This window comes from Vanellus vanellus (genome assembly GCF_965231255.1).
Source record: "Vanellus vanellus genome assembly, contig: HAP1_SCAFFOLD_36, whole genome shotgun sequence".
Taxonomy (NCBI): Eukaryota; Metazoa; Chordata; class Aves; order Charadriiformes; family Charadriidae; genus Vanellus; species Vanellus vanellus.
In genome coordinates this window covers 2,378,720-2,396,630 of record NW_028127470.1, presented here as the reverse complement: position 1 = coordinate 2,396,630, position 17,911 = coordinate 2,378,720, and positions in this window count along the sequence as shown.

Here is a 17,911-nt window from a genome sequence, read left to right as displayed (position 1 = left end):
ATGATGGGGAGGTTGGACTGGATGGACCTTCAAAGGTCCCCTTCAACACAAACCGTTCTGTGGGTCTATGACTGGAAGTGTCCAACGTAAGGCTGGATGAGACTGGGACCAACCTTGTCTACTGGTTCCCAAACCTTCCAGCCCAAAAATCCAACTCAACCAACCCAAACCTTCTATGAGTCTGATTGGAGGGGTTCAAGGTCAGATTGGACAGGGCTGGGACCAACCTGGTCTGTTGGAACCCAAACCACCCAAAAATCCAACTCAACCAATGCAAACCATTCTGTGGGTCTGAGTGGATGTATCCAAGGTCCGGTTGGATGGGGCGTTGAGTAACCTGCTCTACTGGAATATGCCCCTGCCGAAGACAGGGGAGGTTGGACGAGATGGACCTTCAAATGTCCCCTCCAAGCCAAACCAGTCTGTGTGTTCATGACTGGAAGGTCCGAGGTCAGGTTGGACGCGGCTTGGAGCATCCTGAGCTGCTTGAAGTTCTCCCTGCTAATGGCCACCCCACCAGAGGTTGGCGGTTGCCGTGTCACCACGGTCAGTCAATCAGCGATGAACATGTCACCCTGATGTCACAAGAGGTGCGTGGCACACCCACTCAGGGGGTATAAAAGGGCCCACCGGGTGGTGGGTCCCACACTTTGGAGGAACGTCCATAAGATGACCTCTAACATGGCTGTCGCCACCAAGAACCGACCCAGAAGCGTGAGGCGGACCAAGATGGACTTCTGGGATGGGATGGAGCACACCTTCGCTATGTCCAGCGTCACCGCTGAAGGTACGGCCAACCGCAGCCACCTCTCCGGCAGCCAAGACTCAAGGGCTTGTCACCATTTCGGAGCCAGCCCTGACACTTGGCGTCTGCCACCGCGTCGCGGCTCAAGGGGGAGATGTTTGGGGTGGACCTGAGAGCTGGTGGAGATGGGGCCTGACCTGGTTCTTCTTTGTTTTTTCAGAGCGAACGGCCGTCTGGGATGCAGTGGCTGGCTACATTCAAGACCAACTCCTGCTCCATAAGGTGGTGCAACACCCGTGTCCTCCTCATGCACCGTGAGGGGTGGTGGGATCCCCCTGGGGCGTGGCCTGCTCTCACCCTTCAACTCCTCAGAAAACAGGAATCTCACCCCAAAAGTCTCCACTGACGGCCAAACGGGGCCTGTGCAATGTTGGTGTCACTTCTGGTAGGGCTGATCCTGGTCGCTGGAGACCCCCTGGGATAGCCTCGTCCTGGTTCTGCCCAAACTCCAGTGCTGGTTTTTTCTCCTGAGGAGGGGAAGGACTCAACATCTCCTCCCCAAAGTTCTCCCCACCGCCCAGCTCGTGCCTCCGAACGGTGGGAGAGGGCAGGATCCAGCCTGAAGCACCATCCCTGGACGGGGGAGGTCACCTCCAGATCTTCCCTCTAGCCAGTCCTTACCCTCCCACCCTTCTCGTCCACTTGCAGGGCGTCCGAATTCCCACCCTTGGCTCCTTCGGTACTGTCCTCGAACGCGTCCAGGTCGGAGATGAAACCCTGACTATCCAGAAGCCGGTGTTCCACCTGGCCAGGAACCTTGCTGTTGTCCACAACCTGATGGACAACAAGGACTACCTGCCCGGTAAGATGGCTGACTGCACAGTGATCTTCTCTGAAGCAACTCCAAAGTCCAATAATTGAGTGGTTTTGAGTTTTTTTGGGGCAATGCAATGATTGTGACGCACAAGCTGTAGGACACGGGCCACCGGGTGAGCGCCTCCATCCTTCTCCTGTGGTTCTTCCAGGCAACAAGGAGATGGAGCCCCTCAAGTACTCCAAGGTGGCCGTGGCAGCCGCTGTGTCCCGGCAGAAAGTGGTGGACTGCATCCAAGGCACCACGACCCTCCTCTCGCACTGCCTGGGGAAGGGGGAGAATGTGGCCCTCATCCTGAGGGAGGTGGGGGTGCTCCTCATCGAACGCACGAAAGTGCACGTGAAATTCTACCGCAGCTTCCTGGAGAGGCTGTCTGGGAAGGAGAACTTGGAGAAGGTTGTCTTCAAGGTAAGCATTTTGGTTTCTCTGTGGTGCGTGCGGTCCCACGGCAGTGTTCTGGCACTGCTTGTGTGGGGTCCCTCAGGACACGTTCAGCCACTCGGTCCAGGTGAGAGTTACGGTCCTGCCAACACTTGCTGCCTCAAGCTCCTCCAACACTTGAGAGCCTCAGCCATGTGGGGGATGTCCCACCGTTTTTGGCCTCTTCCAATGTGGGGTGCTTTAACCACGTTGAGGGATGTCCTGCCATCTTTGGCCTCCTCCAACACTGAGTGGCTCAGCCATGCTGGAGACATCCTGCCATCTTTGGCCTCCTCCAACACTGAGACCCTCAACCACATTGAGGATGTCCTGCTGTCTTTGGCATCCTCCAGTGTGCAGTGTCTCAACCACCTTTAGGATGTCCTGAATCTTTGTGTTCCTCCATTGCAGGTCCCCCATCTGCTGGACATGATTGTGTCCCCAGTGGTACCCGTGGCCTCACTGAGCTTCTCCGGCCGTGTCATCCTCTTTCCCAAGTGAGTACGTTGGCGGCTGTAGCCGCTCTTTGATGCCAACGCCCAAGGTAGCATCTCTTCCTTGTGCCGCTGCGGGTGTCCTGGGGACACCAGGCGGCGACTCTTGATGATGTCCCCAGGCCGCAGTCACTCCCATAAGGCAGCTCTGAGGGGAAAGACAGAGGAATTTGGATGACATTTCTTCCCGTGGTGGCCTGGACTTCTTTGCTGGGCGACTCCATTTCCCAGGCCCGTCCTTGGGGATGGGATGTGGTAGACTTGGGAAGTCAATGGCCTTCATGGCAATGCCAAACTCTGCCTGCGGGCAGGTGGCCGCAGCAAGTGGCAAGTGCTGGCGGTGCCATGGGTCATATGGGTGTCTTCTCCTTCTTTCCAGGTTTGTGATGGAGTGTGTGTCCAAACACCCACCCAGGGCTCTCCTCAAGACCTCAAGACAAGTCCCTGGTGAGGATGTGCAGATGAGAAAAGACAGTTTGCCACCTCTCCAGCAAGGTGGGAAAGGTAAAGCAGCTCCCAGCTCTTCTCCATGGGACGGGCAGCCAACTTCTGCCATCTTGTGAGGAAATGGCCGACGCTGAGCGCCAAAAGGCTCCGACTTGTCCCAAAGCTTCTGGCCAACTCCTGAGGGCCTTTTGTCCTAACGATTTGTTGGTGTCACCAAAAGAGAGCCCCGGGGTGGGATGTGCCCAAGGGTACAGTGGGAGGATGGTGGGCCAAGGCCTTCTCCTCCCCCTCTTCCCCTCAGAAATGACACCTGTCCCCTCCCTGGCACCACCCAGCTCCTCCTTCCTGACCATCATGATGATGATGAAGTCGGAAAACCACATTGGAAATGGTGCTGGTGTTGGGGAGGACACGATGGGGCTGCTAGAGGAGCAGAATGTCCAACCCTCAGACATTTTGGGAAGAGGCCTGAGCACCCCCTGCGTGTCCCTGGGTGGTCTGGCAGCGTCACAGTGACGCTCTTCTGAGGAGGTGTCTTCTTTCTGGTTCCAGTGGGGTTTCCCGGTTTTCCCTTTCCTGCTGCTCCGAGCCCGACTCAAAGCAAAACACCACAGTTCGGGGAAATCTTGGAGCTGCAGAAGAAGAAGAGGACAAGGTCTCTGGCCAGGTGAGGCTGAAGGCTCAGGGTGGGCGGCCACACGGGGCCATTTTACCCGGAGAGGTGGGAGATGCTCCATCCCTGGAGACATTCCAGGCCAGGTTGGATGGGGCTTTGAGCAACCTGATCTGGTTGAAGACCTCCCTGCTCATGGCAGGGGTGTTGGACTAGATGGACCTTCAAAGGTCCCTTCCCACCCAAACCATTCCATCAGCCTGACTGGAGGTGTTCAAGGTCAGGTTGGATGGGGCTGGAACCAACCTGGTCTACTGGAAGGTGGCCCTGCCGATGACAGCGGGGGGCATTGGACTAGATGAACCTCTAAATGTCCCTTCCAACCCAAACCATTCCATGATCTTCTGACCCAGCAAGAGCCCGTTCCCCAGCCCTGAACGCTCCTTGGTCATCACCACCCAAGAGTGGTGAAGGCAGCACCTGGAGGGGTGGGATGTGGCTGCCGGGAACACCCCCATTTCACAGGGCTGGATCTTCTCCAGCTCTTCAGGAGAGCCCCAGCGTGGTCTAGGGACAATGGGACAGCTGTGTGTCAGATGAGGGTCCCGGCACAGGGGGTTTCCTCAGCCGACCTGCTGCTGGCTACATGAGGAGGCACGTGGCTCATGGGGAGGGGCAGAAAGCAGCCCCAAACCCATTGTGTCCTCAGGTAGACCTCTCCCTTTGTGTCCTTCCAGGCGGCGGTTGGTGGTCCCAAGGGTCTCCTCCGACACAAACCAACCCATGACCAGCCAACCCAAGGGCAAAGCAATGCCCAAAAGACAACATAGACGCAGAGCCAAGAGATGGCAGCCAACCCTCAGTCCGATAGAGGAGGAAGAGGAGGAGAAGGAGGAAGAGAAGGAGGAAGAGAAGGAGAAGGAGGAAGAGAAGGAGAAGGAATAGTGAAGAAAATCCTCACCGAACGCACAGTGCTGAAGGCGGTGAAGGCCGAGTCCTCCCATCCTCGCGAAGCCTCGGCCTTCGTAACGTCTGTAATAGCCGTATTATCGGCAACGAGTTCTGAGGTCAGCCTGCTCAAGGAGCCCGCCTACGGGGCCCTCCAACGGCCACCACCGAGCCGAGGCAGCAAAACCAGCAAAACTGTCCCTCCATGGAGAGTTCAGAGAAGACTTTAAAGGACAGTCCTGTGAAGAGTCCCTGGAAGGATCCCCTGAAGAGTCCTCCAGAGTGTTCCCTGCTGAGAACCCTCTGTCACCCGCTGCCAAGAACCCTGGCCAGACCCCCGGCTGTCCCCCAGCATCGGCCACCCCGCATGGCCCAACTGTTGGAGGAGCTGCTGAGGAGGCAGTCCCAGGAGGTTTTGACCCGCTCGCTGCTGCCACCAGCCGTTGTCTCCTGCCAGGCTGTGCCTAGATCGGGAGAGGCGGGTGGCAAGCAGGCCAAGCGCCCCGCGCCACACGGCACCCCCAGGACGCAAGAGACCTCCCCGTGGGACAACATCCCACCCAAGAAGAGGAAGATGGTGGTGTGCCAGGTGGAAAAACACTCCAAACCCCTGTGGGAGGGGACGCCGGAGCGGGACGGTGCCGCAGTGGGCAGCAGCAGGCAGCACATGGGCAGCAACAAATGGAGGGCAGATGGCAACACCATGGCCACCACGCGACCCAGAACCCTGGGGGATGCTGGGGGGCAAAGTGCCCCACACTCCCCCAGCCTCTCTTCATGGGCTGATAGAGAAGGCGTGGAGCACGCATCCCCACCGCATGCGACCCGCACGCACCCACTCCAGCCCCAGACCTCTCCCACATCTCTCTCTCTTTCTTAATTCATTAAAGGTTTGATGTTTGGTTCACAGTGCGTCTGCCTGCGGTCATTCCTGCAGTGGGAGGCGCGGGGGTTAACGCAGCCCGTGCCGCATGTGTACATCTGACCCTCCACCTCTTCACCCCTGTATATGAGGAATCCCCCAAGGTTGTGGATGGAGACTGTCCTGGTTTGAAGTAAAACAGAACCAATTTTGTTCAGTAACTTCGCTTCTTAGCGGGGCCTCTTCTAACTACTAAAATAACTGCATATTGTGCAGACAGTGTTCACTCTCTCAGAGAGATCAGACCAATTGTTTATAGCTGATGCCCAGGCATGGGATGCAGAGAGGCTCCTGCTTATACTTATTGCTATAACCCCCAAGGCCAACCAACTTTGTTATTTGCCCCGTCGGAGGGTCGGAAGCGGAAAAGCATAGTGGGGTCCCACCTGGAGGGAGGAGTGGACAGGACAGGTGACCCAAAACTGACCAACAGGGTATTCCATCCTGTGGGAAACCTTGGCTGGTCCGAGGGATCAGAATGCGAGTTTAACGTTGACCTTGAGCAGATATCCGTGTACCCTTGAAGAGACTGGGGAGTCCTGAGAAGAGCTAAGTAAAAAGATAAAGGTTGGCAAACATCCTGGCTTTGACCAGAGCATGAACAGTGTGTGATGTGAGAGCGTATCGGGCAAAAGTAGAATGCTGAATATATGCATAGATAAGCACCTGGGTAAAAGAATATAAAAAAGCACTGCTTGTTAAGTAAAGAAATTGGATTGCTGCAACTTGATGTCCAGTGTCGTGTCCATCCCAACAACGACACAGTATTATCAAGATTTTATCCCGCACATTTACACAAAACAAACAATAATAATCTTTTTTATTACACGTGGCAGGTCAGTGGCAATTCTTCATGCCTAATCTACTGATGACTCTGGTGTCTTGTCATGTTAAGAACATAACTCTCCCTCCTATAGTGGAATTATATTGGTACTGATTCATTGAATAAACTAATTATATTTTCTTCAGTCATGCCACTTGGCCAAGAATAAGGAGAAACATATTAAGGGAGGTAAATATTTATTAGCTTGTCTTCCTCTGACCTTAATTATGTTGGATAAAGCCCAACATTCAAAACAAAACGGAACTCTCTTGTTACTACCTTTTACAAGACACTTCAAGGGGGTATTTATTTAATCTACATTTAGTAATATAAAAGTTTGGTGTATCACTGCATCTAATCCTGTAGACACTCAAGACAGCCAGCAGAGAGCACGGAGCACCTCTGGGAAAGTGAGTCCTCTCACCTGTCTTTGGCACCGTCTTATGATTCAATAAATAGCCCCAAAAGAGTGCCTATATCTCTCCATTTCCAACAGAGAGCCTACATGAGAAATTTAAACTACATTCCTAACCTTAGGGTGGCTAAACTTAGACTACACAAATCTTGATCATGAAGAAAAACTCTATGAAAGACGTATGTTGTATATCTCAGGAAAGTACACGAAGGGTTAACAGCCCATTTCCACCTTTTCTATTTACACTCAGTTGTTACAGGGAGTCACCACGTGTGTGACAATATATGTAGAATCATTGAATCATAGAATCATAGACTTGTCTAGGTTGGAAGAAACCCATGGGATCATCAAGTCCAACCATCTACCCTACTCTACAAAGTTCTCCCCTACACCATATCCCCCAACACCACATCTAAAGGTCTCTTAAACACATCCAGGGATGGTGACTCAACTGCCTCCCTGGGCAGTCTATTCCAATGCCCGACCACTCTCTCTGTGAAAAATTCTTTCCTAATGTTCAGTCTAACTCTACCCTGTTGGAGCTTGAAGCCATTCCCTCTTGTTCTGTCATTAATTACCTGTGAGAAGAGACCAGCACCAACCTCTCTACAGTGCCCTTTCAAATAGTTGTAGAGCGTGATGAGGTCTCCCCTCAGCCTCCTCCTCCTCAAACTAAACAGTCCCAGCTCCTTCAACCGCTCTTCGTATGATTTGTTTGCTAGGCCCTTCACCAGCTTCGTTGCCCTCCTCTGCACTCCCTCCAGCACCTCGATATCTCTCTTGTATTGAGGTGCCCAAAACTGGACACAATACTCGAGGTGTGGCCTCACCAGTGCTGAGTACAGGGGCACAATCACCTCCCTACTTCTGCTGGCCACGCTATTTCTAAGACCAGCCAGGATGCCGGTGGCTTTCTTGGCCACCTGGGCACACTGCCAGCTCATATTCAGCCCCTTGTCAATTAGAACCCCCAGGTCTCTTTCTGCCCGGCAGCTTTCCAGCCACACCTCCCCAAGCCTGTAGCGCTGCACGGGGTTATTGTGGCCCAAGTGCAGGACCTGGCACTTGCCCTTGTTGAAACTCATACCATTGATGTTGGCCCAATGATCCAATCTAAGTCTCTCTGTAGAGCTTCCCTATCCTCCTGGGAATCAACACTCCTGCTTAACGTGGTGTCATCTGCAAACTTGCTGATGATACACCCTATGTCCTTATTGAGATCATCAATAAAGACGTTAAACAGAAATGGTCCCAACACTGAGCCCTCAGGCACACCACTTGTGACCGGCCGCCAGCTGGATTTAAATCCATTGAGCACCACTCTTTGGGACCTTCCAGTCAGCCAGTGCTTGATCCAGCGGATCGTATGCTCATCCAGGCCCTGCGAAGCCAGTTTTTCCACGAGAATTGTATGGGGGATAGTATCGAATGCTTTTCGAAAGTCCAGGTATACAATATCAACAGCCTTTCCCTCGTCCAATATTCTGGTTATCTTGTCATAGAAGGAGATGAGGTTCGTTTGGCAGGACCTGCCTTCCATAAACCCATGCTGACTAGGCCTCACCCCCTGGTAACTAGGCCTGATCCCCTGGTACTAGGCCTGATCCCCTATATATATGGGGGAAAATTAAAAGTATTTCTATCCTCTTTGTAATATGCTATCTTTCATCATCACTAAGTTCAAAAAGCAGGGAGGATGGGCAAATGATGTCATAGTTTCTTCCTCTAACAGTAATTTAAAAACTGGTAAACATTGTCTGAGAAGATGGAAAGTACTTGCCTTTCTGCAAGTCTCGCCCGGTCGCTTCCAAGGGTAATAGCTCATTTTGCTGAGGTGAAGACACAGTTTTTGTTGATTGGTGTTTGAGACGGTACGGAATCTTGTAATACTCAGCTAAATATATCCCTATTACTATGGGATGTGTCGAGACACATCCCATAGTAATATATATATCCCTATTACTATGGGATGTGTCGAGACAACTATGCCTGTGTCGAGATATACGGTTTAGCAAAAAGGATCTTAGAAGGATGTTTAACCTGTCACAAAGTGAATAAGAGACAACTTAGAGAAAAAGTACAAGAAGGGCGTGAATTGGCTAAAAGACCATTTGAAAAAAAAAAAAAAAAAACAAAAAAAAACCAAGTAGATTTTACTGAATTACCGAAGGTTGAGAGATATCAGTATCTATTAGTCTTGGTTGATGATCTTTGTAGAAGCCTTCTCGGTGGTAAGAACTACGGCGAAAACAGTTATTAAAGTCCTCTTGGAAGAGAGGCCCACATTTTACCTCCAAAATAATCAAGAAGCAACTAAATTATTTGGAACAAAATGGGAATACCACACTCCCTGGTATCCTCAAAGTTCTGGGAAAGTAGAAAGAATGAATGAGGAGATAAAGAAACATCTAACCAAGCTGAAGGTAGAGACGAGAATGAATTGGGTTATATGTTTGCCATTAGCCTTACTACATATTAGAACTCAGCCAAGAACAGATACTGGTATATCCCCCTTTAAATTGTTGTATGGGATGCCTTACGATTTCAGAATATTAGTAAAACACCTGAAAGTCGAAGATGAAATCTTAACGGAGTATATTTTAGAACTCACTAAAAGAAGAGACCTCCCTTGAACATTTCCATACACCGAATCCAACCTGGAGATCAGGTGTTGACCAAAACCAGAAAAGAAACATCTTTAACGCCCCGCTGGGAGGGACCTTTTTGTTGTTTTACTTAACACAGATACAGCAGTACGGACAGCGGAGAAAGGATAGACCCACACTAGCAGAATAAAAAGACCTATCTTCCCAGAAAGGTGGACTATGACGTCAGAACCGAGAGACCTTTGAGTAAGATTAAGGAACAAGACTGGTAAATGCACTTTTCCAGAAGAGAAGTAACGGATAGTTTAACCATGTATAAAGCACCATACTTCTGGATACCTATGTTGGGTTGTTTGCAAGTGTGCAAAGTTTGGTAGGAAGTGGTCATGTGTCTCGTTTAACATGCAATCTTGCTGTATGAATTGTGGCAAAAATCTGACATATCAGGAATCAGAAAGTCAAGCAAAAATCTGTAAATTATTTTGGGGATGAGAACTATCAATATCTGAACCCTGGGAGGTATAAGAAATGAACTGGTATTGAGCCTTAAGACAGTGCGCTGTAAGATTCCTCTGGAAACAGGCCCAGCAACAAAACAGGTGGAAATATATTTAAGAATTATTGATAAATTAACAGCAGAGTTACTAAAGTGAGAAAGGCGTGGTAAAAGGAAAGCCAGAAAATTCCCCTGAAGACTACCTGCTGCTGCCGAGCAGATGTTGATATCCCGTTGCTCTCTGCATGAGAGTGGACGAGGACAGGCAGAGAGGTATTAAACAGTGGGGCAATGAAAGCTGGTATCCTTTCACTACCACGGCCTCAAGAAATGAGCACCAACCCTTCAATTGGCACCATAGTTAACTACCTTAATTTCCACCCTGGCGGGGCCCCTCATAATACTGTGGTTAATTCTAACCTTTGGGCCTTGTTATTGTTAACAGATTTGTAGCTTTTGTTAAGAACAGGTTAAAAACAGTGCAACTAATGGTAATAAAGCAATCAAAACTAGAAATGAAGATTATACCAGATGAAAACTCTGTTAAATGCAGCTTGTGAAGTACTGTCCAGGTTTGATCAGCAAATTTCTTGTAAATAAAAGAAAAAGAGGGGAAGGATTGTAATAAGTAACAGAAGATCATTTGCTGATCCAACCAGTCGCTCAAGGACCGTCTGGACAGGAGGTTATCTCAAGCACAATAAAAGCTCAAGCACAAGCGCTTAAGCGGTTTGATGAACAAAATAGTGAAAAGTAAAAGGGGGGAATTGTGATAAGCTCAGCGCTGTTTGTTCACCAAACCTAGAAACTCGCATTGTCACATTGTTTTACAAAAAGGCAATTGCTGAACCTGCTGTTGCAAGATAGCCCGCATCCTGTGAGCGGGCAAGGCTAAAACTGCAAAGGTCAGGTTATGCAAACAAAGTAGGATGTGAAAAAGACTTGGAGGAGGGGAGGGGGGCTCATGAAGACGAAGAGTACATGATGTGAGGAAGACATGAATCTTTCATCCCTGCGACAACCAGGAGGAAAAGGAAAGCAGAAAACGACCCCCTAGCAACAAGTCGTGTCGTGCAGATGCAGAGTACCCCTCTACCGGAAAAAGAAGAGTATAAAACCAGGGACTTTCGAGAACCGAGCGCGAGCCGTCGGCGGAGTGAGACTCCCGGGCCGCCCAGCGCTGTTTTGCTTGCTGCCGCTTGCTAATAAATACTTCAGTCTTAATTGGCTCCGTCTCCTCGCATCAATTTGTGGGACTAACCCATAACAAACCTGAAATTAATTACAGCTTGTTGGGAGTGTCGAGATGCTCAGGAATGGCCTGCATCAGGAATAGTGTGGTGAGCCGGACTAGGGAAGTAATCATCCCCCTGTACTCGGCACTGGTGAGGCCTCACCTCGAGTACTGTGTTCAGTTTTGGGCCCCTCACTACAAGAAGGACATTGAGGTGTTGGAGCGTGTCCAGAGAAGGGCTACAAAGCTGGTGAAGGGTCTGGAGGACAAACCTTATGAGGAACGACTGAGGGATCTGGGGTTGTTTAGCCTGGAGAAGAGGAGGCTGAGGGGAGACCTTATCACCCTCTACAACTACCTGAAAGGAGGTTTTAGAGAGATGGGAGCTGACCTCTTCTCCCTGGCGACAAGTGATAGGACAAGAGGAAATGGGTTCAAGTTATGTCAGGGCAGGTTTAGATTAGATGTTAGGAAGCATTTTTTCACTGAAAGGGTTATTAAACATTGGAATAAGCTGCCCAGAGAGGTGGTGGATTCACCATCCCTGGAGGTGTTTAAGAAAAGGGTAGATGAGGTGCTTAGGGACATGGTTTAGGAGTGGTGGTGTTTTTATCAGGGTAGGTTAATGGTTGGACTTGATGATCTTAAAGGTCCCTTCCAACCTCACTGATTCTATGATTCTATGATTCTATGATTCTATGCTCGATGGGGGCTCGGGAGTGGTTGGTGGGGGGAGAAGCGGTGCCCTGACCCCCACCTCTTGCTTTTCCCCTCTCCTCCCCAAGACTGCACAGCGCAAGATGAGGGAAATGCTCCAGCAGGTGAAGCAGCAGGAGCAGAAACACGCTCCAGGAGCCCCGGCCTCGCAGCACAGCAAGGGAGGCTCCCGCCGTGCCGCCCAGCACTGCCCGATGAATGTAACCCCGCCGCCGGACATCCCCCCCTCCCAAATCCTCCTCCCCTACCCCCAGCAGGTCAGGGGAGCAAACCAAAGACCCCCCCAAACACACAGCCCCCCATTCCCCACGGCGCTGCGAGGATGCACAGCCGAGGGGTACGGGGAGGGCTCTCTCCATCCCACAGCCTCCCCCTTCCTCCTCCCTCGCCTCCCGACGCTATCCCTTCAGTTGGACTAACACAGGCAGAGAGAGAGAAAGAGAGGTTTTATTATTCTTTTTTTTTTAATTTTTTATTTTTTATTTCCTAAAAGCCACCGGTTTTTCATCCCAGGCATGGCCAGAGGAGCTCACCCAGCGTTGAGGGGGGGAGGTTGGACTGCGGCACACAGCGCAGCGGCTCATCAGTTTTTAGGATTAATGTAACGATAACAAAACTAACGGCGATTTTTAAGTTTTGTAAGGATTTTATTTATTTATTTCATTTCAGAGGGGGTGGGAGCGGGAGGGGGATGTTTGTTTTTTAGCACAAGCAGGCTTTTCTAGAGGTTAAAGAAAGGCCGTGCTCGGCCGTAAATGCTTTGGGGAAAGATCCCGGTTGCAAGGAGAGAAGGCGGGAAAAGAGGGGAAGGGGGGGAAAAACAGATTTCCAAGAGGTTGTCAGCCCAGGGCTGGGAAAAAAAAAAACCAAAACACTAGCAAAATTATTACTTTTTTTTTAATTTCAAAAGTAAAACACACACAACCCCCAACCCCAAATGACACACACACATCCACACACAAAAACTACCTCAGGTTTTCATACCTCAGCACATTGCGCTTCTGTTTCCCTTTTAGAGATTTTCTATGCCTTGTAAAACTGATAGCTGGAGCATTATTTTTGTTTATTTTCTTAATAAAAAAAAAAATGAGTTGGAAAACACACTCTTACTGAGTGCGAGGCGGGAGAAGGAAAGCAATCCCACGGGTGCCAGAGCTCTTCCATAGTCTCCTTCCGCTGGCTGAGAGCCAGGGGCTGTTCCTTCGGAGAAAGCTTGAGAGATGTTTGAAAAGAGAAAAAGAAAAAAACCAAAAGAAAAAAATGGGGGGAGAAAAAAAAAGAGGGGAAAGAAGAACAAAGAGAAAAAGGAGATAAAAGGGGGGGAAGTAAAAAGGGGGAAAAAGAAAAAAAGGGAAAATGAAAAAAGGGGAGGGAAGAGAAAAAAAAGGAAAAGGAAACAAAAACCCCAAATATTAAAAAAGAAAGGTTAAAAGGAAAAAAAAAAACCAACCAAACCAAGCAAGGAAAGTGGTGAAAGCTATCGGGCAAGAGAAGGGACGAGAGCCGGGGGTGAGGTGGCGGTGCCAGTGCCGGCCCCGGAAACTGTGACACCACACTGCAAAGTGTTCTGTGAAAAAAACCAACCAAAACCCACCCAATGACAACATCAAAAAACAAAGAGAAATCTCTCCAGCTCACAAGAGCCTGAGCTCGCTCTCCGCTGCTTTCGTTCCAGTGTCTCGGGGGGGTCACGGCCGAGCTGAGATTGGGGGGTCGTGGTGGGAGTTTGCCCCATGGCTGTGATGGGGGGAGAAGGGGTGGGTGGGGAGTGGGGGATGTGGTGTGGGGTTTTTTTTGGGGTGGTGGTGGTTTTTTTGCCAGGTGTCGCTTTACCCAGTGGCTCGGGGAGTGTGACGAAACGGGAAAAAGGGCTTCACTGAGAGGTTCAAATTAACAATTTCTTTGGACTTCGCTCACGGGTCCAATACATCACTATTGCAAGTTCTGTGTGTGCGATGGCGATTACACCATTGCAATTTAAAAGAAATTAGCAGGATCCACTATTGCGAGCTACAAATGCCCCTGAAAAATAGCAACACAAACCACAAGGGCGCTAGATATTAATACCTTAAAAGAGTGCACCAGTCACAAACTCAATCACATGCCCTATACCGTACGGATGTTTCTTAGTCACTTACCCTCTCTCTCTCAGGTGAGGTCGCTCCATCCCGGGGAAGTTACCCTGTAGAGCGTCCTGGATGGGGGGGGGGCGGATCTCCGAGGGGCCAGCTGTATCCTTGGAGGATTCCCCATTTGTCTCCCCAGACCCTGCGGTTTATATTTCCTGACTCGGTGAGGGTGCAGGATTATGCCCGAGTGGATTACACTGTCTGGGATATTTCCCTCTGGTGGTGCCATAGCGAAGTCTCTGTTGCCAATTTGTGATGTCCGGCGCTCAACGTCACGGGAAGAGTGGTGGGATGGGACTCGGGGCATTTTGTTTGTTAAGGGCCATTTGGTTTTGGTTGTTCTGTGCCATCTTGAGATAAGCCCGGGCTGAGCTGTTTTGCAGCTGCCCCCAAGTTCTCTCTGCACAGCCAAGGCACGGCGGAGATGGAGCTGAGTGGGACGGTAGCTCCCTGCCTCTCACCTCTTGTGCTCTGAAACCGGCTCGGCTGGCTGCTCCCACACAGTGTGTTACTGGCTTGCCCAGCAGGTAAAGAACCCAGATTTGGGACGCCACTAGGGTGTCCGTTAGGGGTCCTGGGCGGCCCTTATGGGGTCCTGGGGGGGGAATCTTGCAGGCCAGAGGGAGTCTGGGGGGGCCCTTCAAGGATCTGGGGGTCCCCTCTGGTGCCTCTGGGGAGGGTTTTGTGGCTGGGGAGGGCCGAGCTGGTTTCAAGAGGTGCTTCCTCCCTTTCTCCAGCCCACCCAGCTCCCCCGACACCACCACCCCCCCAGGTTGGTGGGTGCCAGCAGTGCCAGCCTGTCCCACTGGGTCGGGCACTGAGGGGGGCACAGCCCCAGCCGCGGGATGGGAGGAGGAACCACAGCACCAGGGATAGAGACCAACATTTTATTTCTTTAACATTTCCCATGGGGGGCACCCCAGGGTTGCGCGGCTGCACCGCAGCTGGTGCCAGGAGGGACTCCAATGTCCCCCCCACAGCTCACCTGGCTCCGCTCGTGATGCTTTTGATGGGGCTCAGCGCGGTCTCTTCTGTGCTACGGACCAAGCGGCTCCAGGTAGGCGACTGCTGCACCGCACTGTGCCACAGCGTGGGGTGGTGTGGGGGGCTGCGGCGCAGAGCTGGGAGCTGCTCCCGTCTCACCCAGCTCCCGGGGTCCTGCAGAGGGACTGGAAGAAGCCAAAGCAAGGGACGACAGACACGAGAGCCCGCCCAGAGGAGCAGAGCGGTGAGTGGCCCTGGCACCGAGCACCATGCAAACAGCCCACACCCCACGGCAGCCCTGAGCCGGGGCTGTGCCGGGGGCTGCCGGCCGCTCACTCCGTCCCCTCCCTCAGCAGCTTCTTGACTAGCAGATGAAGGATAGGAGCTCAAGTCGACGCAGGAGAAGCAGGGAGTGTGGGGGAGACCCCCAGATCCTGCCCCAGACCCTCAGCCCGTGCCCTGCCCTGCCTGCGCTGGGCAGCTCTGCCCGCCTGCTGAGGAGGGGGTGCTGCCCACAGGCTCCAGCGGAGGAGACGGGGTGCAGCGGGTCTCTTCTCTCTCCTCCTCTGCAGGGCAACCGAGGAGGCAGCGAGGAGGCAGCACCGGGCCCCACAGGACCCACTGGGCTCCCTGCCAACCATATACCATCTGAGCAGTGATGCCTCTCTCTACCCCCTGTCCCCCCAAAGCCCCCAGGTCCCCCTGCCCTCCTCTGCCGCCTATAGGTCCTATCACTGGGGACAGCTCCTTCTGGTCCAGGCACCCCCCGGGCTCCTGGGCCCCCTGAGGGCGACCGCAAGAGCCCCTGCAGCCTGTGCTCGCTGGCCAACTCAGAGGACTGCAGCAGCCTGTTGAGGAGCAGCTCCTCTTCCCAGAGCTCCCTCTACCACTTCCTGGAGCCCTGGCCCAGTGCAGCAACAGAGCCAGTGGTGCTCACACACTCAGGACAACCCCGCTCTCCCATGGCTGCTGGTGGGGCAGTGGGGAAACCGGGGCTGGTCCTCAGCCAGGAGCCTCCACAGGAGCTGCCAGCAGGGACCGAGAAAGAGTGGGTTCCCCAGCAGGGGATGGACAGGACACAGAGGCCCACGGACGAGCACCTGTCCCCCGGAAGGCCCCCAGCCATGGACATGGACAAGGTGGAGCGGGAGATCACCTGCGCTTTCCAGGCCTTGAAGGCAAAGAGGGAGGAGTCCTGTAAGACCATGGGCAGGGAGTGTGGCCAGGCAGACCCAGGGCTGTGCAGGGCAGGAAGATGCCCACGGCAGGGCTGCGCCTGGCTGTGGGGCTACCTGAAGGGCTGGTGGAGATGCCACTAGCCGTGTCTGCTTCTGCCAGCCCTGCAAGTGGTGACAGCGCCAGGCCCAGAAGACCAACAGTGCCCCGAATACTGAGCGGCTGTGGGGTGTGGGGCCGGGAACCCCTCTGGGGTACCCCGTATGTGAAATGTTAAAGAAATAAAATGTTTGTCTCTAGCCCTTGTGCTGTCCTCCCTCCTCCTATCCCACCGCTGCAGGTGCTCCCCCGAGGGAGCAGGTGCAATCAGCAAGCACTGTGTGTTGAGCTCCCCTGCTCACAGCCATGCTCCGCCTGAAGGCGGCGAGGCAGGAGCAGTCCCCAGCCAACTTGGGCACAAAAAGGTTCATCTGACTCAGCGGGTGAGGAAGGGCCCGTTTCAACTCCGTACCTTTGGTATTCTCAGGTCGGAGGATTTGATGGAGCCAAATGAGCATGGCAGCATACGCTGTGGGGCTCTGAGCTGCTGCGTGGTATCCCAGGGACATAGCTGGGATAAGTCTCGGATGCATCCCAGAGGATGGAGCATTTTCTAAAGAGAAAAATCATCTCGGGTACCTTCCCTGGAGGAGTCTGGGATTGCTACCCGGGAACACAGGGCCCTAAACCACCGGAAATAAGAATCGGTGACATACCAGCGAGGAGTCTCGGGTGCATCCCGCAGGATGGAGCATTGTCAAAGGAGAAAAATCATCTTGGGTATCTTCCCTGGAGGAGTCCGGGGTTACTACCTGGGATTAGAGGGCCCTAAACCCCAGGAAGAAAACACTCAGAAACAGAGCTGCGAGGAGTCTCGGGTGCATACAGCAGGATGGAGAATTGTCCAAGGAGAAAAATCATCTCGGATATCTTCCCTGGAGGAGTCTGGGGTTGCTATCCAGGATTATAGGGCCCCAAACCAGAGGAAAAATGTCTGCGGGAGACGACTGGGAGGAATCTCAGGTGCATCCCAGAGGATGGAGCACTGCCCAAGGAGGAAAATCATCTCGGGTATCTTCCCTGGAGGAGTCTGGGGTTGCTACCCGAGATGACAGGACCCTAAATCACCGGAATAAAGACTCAGGGACATAGCTGGGATAAGTCTCGGATGCATCCCAGAGGATGGAGCATTTTCTAAAGAGAAAAATCATCTCGGGTATCTTCCCTGGAGGAGTCTGGGATTGCTACCCGGGAACACAGGGCCCTAAACCACCGGAAATAAGACTCGGTGACATACCTGCGAGCAGCCTCGGGTGCATCCCGCAGGATGGAGCATTGTCAAAGGAGAAAAATTATCTTGGGTATCTTCCCTGGAGGAGTCCGGGGTTGCTACCTGGGATCACAGGGCCCTAAACCCCAGGAAGAAAACACTCAGAAACAGAGCTGCGAGGAGTCTCGGGTGCATACAGCAGGATGGAGAATTGTCCAAGGAGAAAAATCATCTCGGATATCTTCCCTGGAGGAGTCTGGGGTTGCTATCCAGGATTACAGGGCCCCAAACCACAGGAAAAATGTCTGCGGGAGACGACTGGGAGGAATCTCAGGTGCATCCCAGAGGATGGAGCACTGCCAAAGGAGGAAAATCATCTCAGGTATCTTCCCTGGAGCCGTCTGCGGTTGCTTCCTGGGATGACAGGACCCTAAACCACCGGAAAAAAGACTCAGGGACATACCGGGAGGAACCTCCGGTGAATTCCAGAGGATGGAGCATTGCCCAAGGAGAAAAATCATCTCGGGTATCTTCCCTGGAGGAGTCTGGGGTTGCTACC